We start from the raw sequence: 10,088 nt of genomic DNA on the forward strand, positions 1-10,088 counted from the left end.
TTCTGGTTAAAAACAAGTTTGTTGTTTTGTTTTTTGTTATTGCATTTCTGCTTATTGTTTCCCTTATTTTTACTATTTCTATTTAGGAGATAACAACAAATCTTTATTCCATCATCTTAAACTGAAAGTACACCATATACCACTTAAATTCACAAATATATATATAGGTATATATATCTCCTACTAGTAAATTCATACTCTGGATTTCAGATTTATCCTTAATATAAAAGTATACATTTCTAAAATGAAGTTTTTATCATGCCAACTCTATCTTCAAACTATCAAAAGCAATTTTATCAAAAGATAAAATCCAATATTCTTACCTCAGAATGCATGCACTTATCAAAGTAAATTCAACTACACAGTGTTTCCAGCTATGCTCTGTAGTTCTTCAAGTTTACAAGTGTGCACAAACTCTATTTAAAATGTTTTATCTAAAATGTTTACTCTATCTAAAATAGTCTCTTGGTCAATCAACAATACGCATTTACTTATAGGCCAATAGCATGAAAAGCTTCCTTCATTGACTTGACAGATATCATCATTTTGAGTTTCTATGTTATTGCAGCATTTGCCATACCCTGGTCTGTATTTTATTTATTTAAATATGTGTGTTTTATGTTGAAAGGTTTTACTCTCCCTTCTAGATATATCTGTAAAGGCAGCATCTTTCTATAACTCATGATTGTTTGCCTAATGGCTCCTAATCTAGCAGGTTTTCAGAGAACATTTATTGGATTATATTTTTTAAATTAAAACTTAAAAAAAGAGTTGTACAAACAACTTTTACTTGTGTGCCAGACAAAGAAGGATCAATTTAACCATTCCAAGTTCCAATTTAACTTTTAACTTGTGATCACCCTGAATTTACACAACCTAAATAAAACTGACAGAACAACTATGAATTAGGGTTAATAACAGTAACTTGAATAAATAGGTTGATGTTGTGAGAAATAGAAAATAAACAAAAATACACTATAAGAATTCTGTTTGAAATCATCTTCCAGACGATCTGGAACTTTTAACCAGGAGTGATCACCTCTTGGAAATATGAAAGTACAGCATGCATACCTTCACAAGAGATCATTTTTGAGCTAGTATCTCCCTATCTACAACTCCTCTACATCTCTTTTCTAAGAGTCTATTCTACATTTTACATGTTGTCTAAAGATACAGGCATGAAATGTCTATAAAAAGCTCATATTGGAAGGGGAGGTGAACCATGAGAGACTATGGACTCTGAAAAACAATCTGAGGGTTTTGAAGGGGCGGGGGGTGGGAGGTTGGGGTACCAGGTGGTGGGTATTATAGAGGGCACGGATTGCATGGAACACTGGGTGTGGTGCAAAAATAATGAATACTGTTATGCTGAAAATAAATAATAAGTTAAAAAAAACTGATATCAGAAAGAACTTTCTGTCTTTCATCATTTGACAGTGTTTCCTACCAACCTTCCTTTTAAGCAAAGGTTTTAGATCTCTAATGCTGCACACACACACACAAAAAAACACAATTAGTGGTGTAAAATAATTATTTTGCTCATGGATCTGGTGTCTGGGCTGGCACCTCAGCAGGACTAACTCATTTCTGCACCACTCTGTATCAGCTGGGACAGCTTGAAGCCTGTAGTCTGTAATCATTCAAATCTCATCTTCTCACAAGACAGTGTCTGGGATGCAAAGCCTCAGCTAGGAAGGCTTGACTGAGCACCAGAATGACTAAGGAAAGGAATTCCTTGGGAATTCCTTTCTTGGATGAAAGAAAGTTTTTCTGGATTCTCTTCATTTCTATGTGATTTTGCAACACAGAAGCTTCAAGATAGCTGGCCTTGTACATGGTTTTCAGGCTCCAAAACATGCATCCCAAGAGTTAGCAAAGGGGAAGTTGGAGCTTCAATATTACTTTGCCTTGGAATTTGTATAGTATAAATCATACTCTGTAGGTTGGAGTACTCACAAGCCCACTTCCAGATTTAAAAGCAGGGGCCACAGAAACCATTTTCCCATAAAAGGAAATGTGATGTCTAACTAGAAATATTGTCACGGACATGGCTAGAAAACACAATTGGTTACAACAAATATATTTTCCTCTTGGAAATTCACTGACAAATGTAGTTACATATAGTATGATAATATCCTATATTATTTACTGTCCTTCAAGAAGGATTAATCCTTGAGAATAAATGACAAATAATTATGCTTGGGTATCAATGCTCTTCTGTTTATTAATAGTTGTACTTGTTTTCAAAATTTCTACTTTGTACTTATATCTCTTTTTACTTCTTTTAAAAACTTATTATTTAGTCTTGTTATTTTAGAGTACAGAATGGGCAAGTCATACTGTAATATACATCTATCTAATTGACACTCATAATGTAACTTATTTTTTGTATTTTCTTCATATTTTTCCTCTCCTTTAATTCTTACTTTCATCTCTGCTCTCCAACTCTTTCATTAAAACTTTATGGATGGAGGTGCCTGGGCGGCTCAGTCGGTTGAGTGGGTGCCTTCGGCTTGGGTCATGATCTCAAGATCCTGGGATCGAGCCCCGCATCCAGCTCCCTGCTCAGTGGGGAATCTGCTTCTCCCTCTCCCTCTGCCCGCTGCTCTGCCTACTTGTGTTCTCTACCTGTCAAATAAATAAATAAAATCTTTTAAAAATAAATAAATAAATGAAACTTTATGGATGAAAGAAAGTCTTTCTGGATTATTCTCCCTAGTACCATCACCTCCTCCTCTTTAATCCACCTAAAATTCATTTTTTTAATATGGTATGATGAAAAAAAGTTGTATTTTTCTATATATATTAAAAATTATCCCAGTATGACTTATCATATACTTTATCTAATTACCAAATTTTTAATCAGCTTGAGGTACAACCTATGCATAATAAAGTTCACCAGTTCTGCATGCATAACTTAAAGGTATTGACAAATACAAGCAATAACTAAAAAAATGTGTTAATTGATATACAAGATAAAAGGATATAAATTGTGACATTTAAAACATAAAACAAGGGGCACCTGGGTGGCTCAGTGGGTTAAAGCCTCTGCCTTTGGCTCAGGTCATGGTCCCAGGGTCCTGGGATCGAGCCCCGCATCGGGCTCTCTGCTCAGCAGGGAGCCTGCTTCCCTTCCTCTCTCTCTCTGCCTGCCTCTCTGCCTACTTATGATCTCTGTCTGTCAAATAAATAAATAAAATCTTTAAAAATAAAATAAATAAATGAATAAATAAATAATAAAACATAAAACGGGGGGGGGGGATAAGAATATAGACCTGTAGAATGTGTTCAAACTCAAATTGTTATCAACTTAATATAAACTGTTAAAAATATAGCCTTATGTAAACCTTTTGTGTATGTCTTCTAGTAACCACAAGCCAAAGATCAAGAATAGAAACAAAAAGGATAAAAGGAATCTAAGTATATGAAGAAAGAAAAATATCAAATCAAAAAGGCAGGGAGCAAGAGAAAAATAAAGGAACACAGGACTTACAAAACTGCCAGAAAGCAACACACTGGCAATAACATACCTATCAATAATTACTAGAATATAACATACTAAATTCTCCAATAGAAAGACAGACTGGCTGAATGAGAAGAACCAAGACTGATCTATATGCTCCCTATAAAAGACTTCTATCAAAAGTAAGGACACACACAGACTGAACATATAGGGATGGAAAAGGATATTCCAAATGGAAACTAAAAGCAAGCTTGGGATACCTATACTTATATTATACAAAAAAAAGACTTTAAGCGGCGCCTGGGTGGCTCAGACAGTTAAGTGTCTGCCTTTGGCTCAGGTCATGATCCCAGGGCTCTGGAATTGAGCCCCGCTTTGGGCTCCCTGCTCAGTGGGGAGCCTGCTTCTCTCTGCCTGCTGCTCCCTTTGTTTGCACTCTCTCTCTGTCAAATAAATAAATAAAATCTTTAAAAAAATAATTTAAGATGGGTATTATAATAAGAGACAAAAAAGGTCATTGTATAATGGGGAAGGGATAAATCTAACAAGAAAATGTAACATTTGTAAATATTTATACCTTTACCATAGGAACATCTAAATATATAAAGCAAATATTAACAGATTTACAGAGAGAAATAGACGGCAATACAATAACAGTTTGGGACTTAGAACTCCATTTTCACCAATGGACAGATTACCCAGACAGAAAATCAATAAAGAAACATTGGCCTTAAATGACATGTTGGACCAGATGGACTAAGATTTTGCCAGAACATGCCATCCAAGGCAAGAGAATACAAATTCTTCTCAAGTGCTCACAGATTGTCCTCCAGGACAGATCATATGTAAGGCCACAAAACAAGTATTAGTTAAATTAAGAAGGTTGAAATCGTATCAAATATTTTTCTGAACACAATGGTAAGAAACTAGAAATCAATTATAAGAATAAAAACTGGAAAAAGTAATAAATATGTGGAGATTAAATAAAATGCTACTGAACCATCAATGGGTCAAAGAAGAAATCAAAAGAGAAATAAAAATGTAAAAATATCCTGAGGGGTGCCCAGGTGGCTCCACTGGTTAAGCATGTGACTCTTGGTTTCAGCTTAGGTCACTATCTCCATGTAACATTCGGGCTCCGTGCTCAGAAGGGTGTTTCTTTCTTTTGCCCTCCCCGCCAATTCATGCACAGGCTCTTTCTCTCTCTCTCTCTCAAATAAAATAAATAAAGAAATCTTAAAAAAAAAATTTTTTGAGATAAATGGAAATGGAAATGCAGGAGCACCTTGGTGGCTCAGTCAGTTAATGTCTAGCTCTTGATTTTTTTTTTTTTTTTTTTTTTTTTTTAAAGATTTTATTTATTTATTTGACAGAGAGAAATCACAAGTAGTTGGAGAGGCAGGCAGAGAGAGAGAGAGGGAAGCAGGCTCCCTGCTGCGCAGAGAGCCCGATGCGGGACTCGATCCCAGGACCCTGAGATCATGACCTGAGCCGAAGGCAGCGGCTTAACCCACTGAGCCACCCAGGCGCCCCTAGCTCTTGATTTTTGGCTCAAGTCATGATCTCAGTTTTGTGAGATCAAACCCGAAGCCATGCTTAGCAGGGAGTCTGCTTGAGATTCTCTCTCTCCCTCTGCCTCTACACTTGTTTTCACACATGTTCTCTCTCTCTCTCTCAAAATAAATAAATAAATAAATAAATAAATAAATAAATAAAATCTTTTAAAAAAAAAGAAAATGGAAATACAACATGTAAAAACTTACGGAATATAACAAAAACAATTCTAAGATGGAATTTCATACAAATCAAGGCTTACATCAGGAAACAAGAAAAATTTCAAGTAAACAACCTAACTTTATGCCCCAGGGAACTAGAATAAGAAAAAAAAAAAGAAGCCTAAATTTAGTAGATGAAAAGAAATAGCAAAGATCAGAGTAGAAATAAATGAAATAGAGACTAAGAAAAGATCAATAAAATTAAGAGCATGCTTTTTGAAAAAATAAAAATTGGCAAACCTTTATCTATAATCACTAAAGTGGGGTGCTTAAGAGGGCTCAAAATCAGCAGTGAAAGAGGGAAATTACAACTGATACCACAGAAATACAAAGGATAATAAAAGACTATTAACTAATCCTTTTCAACCTCGTCTCAGAAAAACAAAAGAAGAGGAAACATTTCCAAATTTATCTCACAAAACTAGTATTACCCTCATACCAAAACCAGGCAAAACACAAGAAAAGGAAATTACAGGCCAATATCCTTGAAGAACATAGAGGCAAATTACCTCAACAAAATATTCATAAGCCTAACTCAATGATACATTAAAAAATCCACACATCATGATCAGGTGGGATTTATTCCAAGGAAGCATAAAATATTCAACATACGCAAATCAATCAATGTGGTACAGTACATTAACAAATGAAAGAAGTCTCAGATGAGCACCTCAACAGATACAAAAAAAGCATATGACAACAGTTAACATCCATTTATGATAAAAATTCTTAATAAAGTGGGTATGGAGGGACTGTACCTCGATACAATAAAGGTCTTATATGACAAAACCAAAACTAACATCATACTCAAAGGTCAACTTTCTTCTAAGATCAGAAAAAAGACAAGGATGCACACTCTTGCCACATATATTCAACAGGGTACTGGAAGTCCTACTCAAAGCCATTAGGCAAGAAAAAGAAAAGTCATTCAACTTAGAAAGAAAGAATTATAACTGTCACTTTTTGAAAGATGACATGATATTTTATATAGAAAACACCAAAGATGGGGGGAAAAAAGAGAAGAAAACCTGTTACAACTAATAAATGAATTCAGTAAAGTTGCAGGATACAAAATTAATGTTCAAAAATCTGCTGCATCTTTATCCACTAATAATGACCTATCAGAAAATGAAATAAAGTTCTATTTACAATAGCTTCAAAGAGAATAAAATACCTAGGAATAAATTTAACCAAGGAAGTGAAAAAGACCTGATAATTATAAAATATTTCATAACAAAAGAAATTGAAGATGACACAAATAAATGTAAAGGTATGCTGTGCCCACGGATTAGAAGAATTAATATTGATAAAAATGCCAGTACTACCCAAAGAAATTCAGATTTCTTTTGCATAAAAAATAAGTCAAAATAAGTCACTTTAAGATGGAAAACCAAGTAGTAGAAACTAAAAAAAATTAAGTCTAAAGTAGAAGTCAGCAAACTACAAGACTTTAGTTCATTTCTGTCCTCTACTAGTCTGATCTGGCCATGTCCATTTATTATCTTTGATTGCTTTGAACAGTTATACCAGTTCAACCACTGACATGCACACAAAATTGAAAATATTTACTTTCTGCCCTTTCCAGAAAAAGTTTTGACACCTCTTCTTAGAGTATCATGAAAGTTAACTGATATAAAGATAAGCACTAAAAGAATTATATTTATGTGTGTATATATATATATATATATATATTTCTAAACACCACAATAAGTTAAAAGTAGAGTATGATTGAGTTCAAATCAAATATATTAGTCATAGCAATAAATGTAGTGGGTTTGATGCACCTATTGTGAGAAATATTCTCTGATTCACTGTAAGTAAAACTTAAATCTATGTTATACTCAGAAGAGACACTAACACAAAGAGACTAAAATAAAGGGATGGATAAAGATTTATCAGGCAAATAAAGACAATAAGAAAGCAGAGGTTTCAATCTCTCAGGACAAAAAGTATTATATTAGAAAAATAATGCCACTTTAAAACGTTAAAGGTAGGGACGCCTGGGTGGCTCTGTGGGTTAAGCCACTGTCTTCGGCTAAGGTCATGATCCCAGGGTCCTGGGATCGAGCCCCAAATCAGGCTCTCTGCTCAGCAGGGAGCCTGCTTCCTCCTCTCTCTCTGCCTGCCTCTCATCTCTCTCTGTCAAATGAATAAATAAAATCTTAAAAAAAAAATAAAACGTTAAAGGTGACAAATCATGACAACGATATAATCTATACACCAAATGTCTATTTATATAATCTATACACCAAAAAATACAGCGACCATTGGTGTCTGCCTTCAATAGATTTCAATTATTATTTTTTTTTTTTAAAGAGAGAGAGAGTGCGTGAGCAAGTGGTGGTGGGGGCAAGGAGGTGCAGAGAGAGAGAGAGAGAGGGAGAGAGAATCTGAAGCAGGCTCCAGGCCCAGTATAGGGTCCACACAGGCCTCAATCTCACCACTCTGAGATCATGACCCTGAGATCAAGACCTGCGCCGAAATCGAGTCAGACCCTTAACCAGCTGAGCCACCAAAACACCCAAGACTGATTTTATTTTAGAAATAAATGCTTGAGTTAGGTCAGACCAAGAATGTCTGTCAAAATCCAAAATTTCGGGGCACCTGGGTGGCTCAGTGGGTTAAAGTCTCTGCCTTCAGCGCCTGTGGTGATCCCAAGGTCCTTAGATCGAGCCCTGCATCAGGTTCCTTGCTCAGCGGGGAGCCTGCTTCCCTTCCTCTCTCTCTGCCTGCCTCTCTGCCTGCTTGTGATCTTTGTCAAATGGATAAATAAAATCTTAAAAAAAAAAATCCAAAATTTCTTTTACTTCAATTTATTAGATTTGCAAATAAGCAATGTAATGAATACATGCTGACCCCACATTTTGTATTATTTTATGAGATGGTTGGTTATGTGCAGCCACAAGAGGAGACAGAGGAGAAGCAGGGGAGGGAGTGCGGGGCGGGGGGGGGGGGGTGGTGGTGGTGGTGGTTGTATTTACAGTTCCTAGAAACAGTAGGCGTAGATGGTCACGAGAAAGAAGACAGGAGCAGAGGAGAGCATTAGACCAGCGCCTTTGCTGGGGCTTTCAAGAAATAGACAAGGCAGGGCAGGTTAAACAGTTTATTGAATTGGCTAGTTTAAGTAATCCCACTTCCTTCTGGAATTTGGGCTACAGTTGTGATCGCTTGACTAGCTTCTGGTTGCTAGGGTGACTGCTTAGAGGAATATTCCGTCCTGAAGTGCAGGGGCCAGGTAGAACAGGTATGGCTCTGGATTGGTTCGTGTTCCAGATTCCGGGTAGGCGCTTTGATATCTCTAAGAATTGGCTGGTCTCTTCTAAGCCAGTCTCCTCCAAATCAAAAATATATTTTAAGATGTCAAAGCTTTCAAAAAAAAATTTAAAAATATACGTTAATATACACCATGAACATAAGCTAAGAGGGGGATCACAGTGGTTTGAATGTAAAAGCTGCATCTCCGTTCTCCCAATTTTCAGAATCAGAAGTCCAACGAGGACTCCAGCACTCTACACTCTCCTGAACCACCACCACCACCACCACCACCACCACCACCACCACCACCACCACCACCACCACCCTCCCTCTTCCGACCTTTAACCATCAAAATTTCTAAACCACAAAGATTCCAAAGACACTGGGTCTTCATCTTCTTCATCGCCACTCACGACTGCCCACCGTTCTCTCTCTGCCTTCCCAGAAGCAGGCTGCGAGGCAGAGGTGCTGACCCCCGCCTTCCTCATTGCGGCCTCGAGGCCACTCTCCCGCTGGACTCCCTGATCCCGGTTTGCGTTTTCTCGCGCGGGATTAGGCCCCCTCGGCGGCTTTCTCTCATCTAGTACGACCCCCCTGATACACCCGTGATATCAGCGGTATTACCGCATTTCCGGGGCCCACTTTCTCGTGCATCTCCTTTCTTCTCTGCCCAGTTTATAGTCCACGGTGCCTCGTCACCCCCACTTGCAAGCCCCCTCCTTCTCATTCCCCTTACCTGCCGGTTTCCTCTTACCTGCCGAAAAACAAGTGCAGGTGAGCCTGGGGCTTAGCGCTCACGCAGGAGCCGGCCATTCGGTCCGCGGGGGTCTCCGGCGGTGGGACTCCCGCGCCCCGGGAAGTTCGGGTCACCCGTGTCCCCGCACTGGAAACCCCCAGGCCTGCGCGTCGCCGCCAGCCGGCCAGGACCGCCTGAAGCTCGCTCTCCCGCTCTCTCGGGCCGCGTTCCGGCGGCGGGAGCAGAAGGCGGCACGTGGGCTGGGGCTTCCCCGCGAGACCAGAAGTGCGCGGAGCACGGGTCTTCCGCGCTCACCCTGCCCTGCCTCGACCCCCATCTCGGATCTCCCCAACCACTCTGCGACCCCTGAGAATTTGGGGATCTGCATCTGGGCCCTAGCTTTGCTCCGAACCCCCATATGGGACCCGACAGAATGCCCAGTCCTTGGGGACAGCGCCCCTGGCCCTTCAGAGACCCGACTCCCTCGGCGCCCACGCTTCCTACCCCCACGCCTCTAAAAAATCCTTACTTTGTTGGTCCTGGAGTCTTTCTGTATAGAATGGTTTCTAAATTGTATAATAATAAAGTATAGAATGGTTTCTAAATTGCATAATAATAATAAAGTCAAAACTAAATAACCCTCAATGAGTAACCAATTTTTATTTTTTCTTTATTTTATTTATTTTTTTTATTTTTTGAGAAAACTGCACAGTGAAGTTCTGCTGTCTCTCTTCAAACAGAGGGCAACTAACTAACTCCAGTGGACTTTATTTCTGTGTAGCAATTATGTCACATTTCCCTAGCCTTTTATTCTCCCAGTCCATTCATTTCTCTACTTTACCAGAGAACATTTTCATAA

This window comes from Mustela lutreola, chromosome 2 (genome assembly GCF_030435805.1).
Source record: "Mustela lutreola isolate mMusLut2 chromosome 2, mMusLut2.pri, whole genome shotgun sequence".
Taxonomy (NCBI): domain Eukaryota; kingdom Metazoa; phylum Chordata; class Mammalia; order Carnivora; family Mustelidae; genus Mustela; species Mustela lutreola.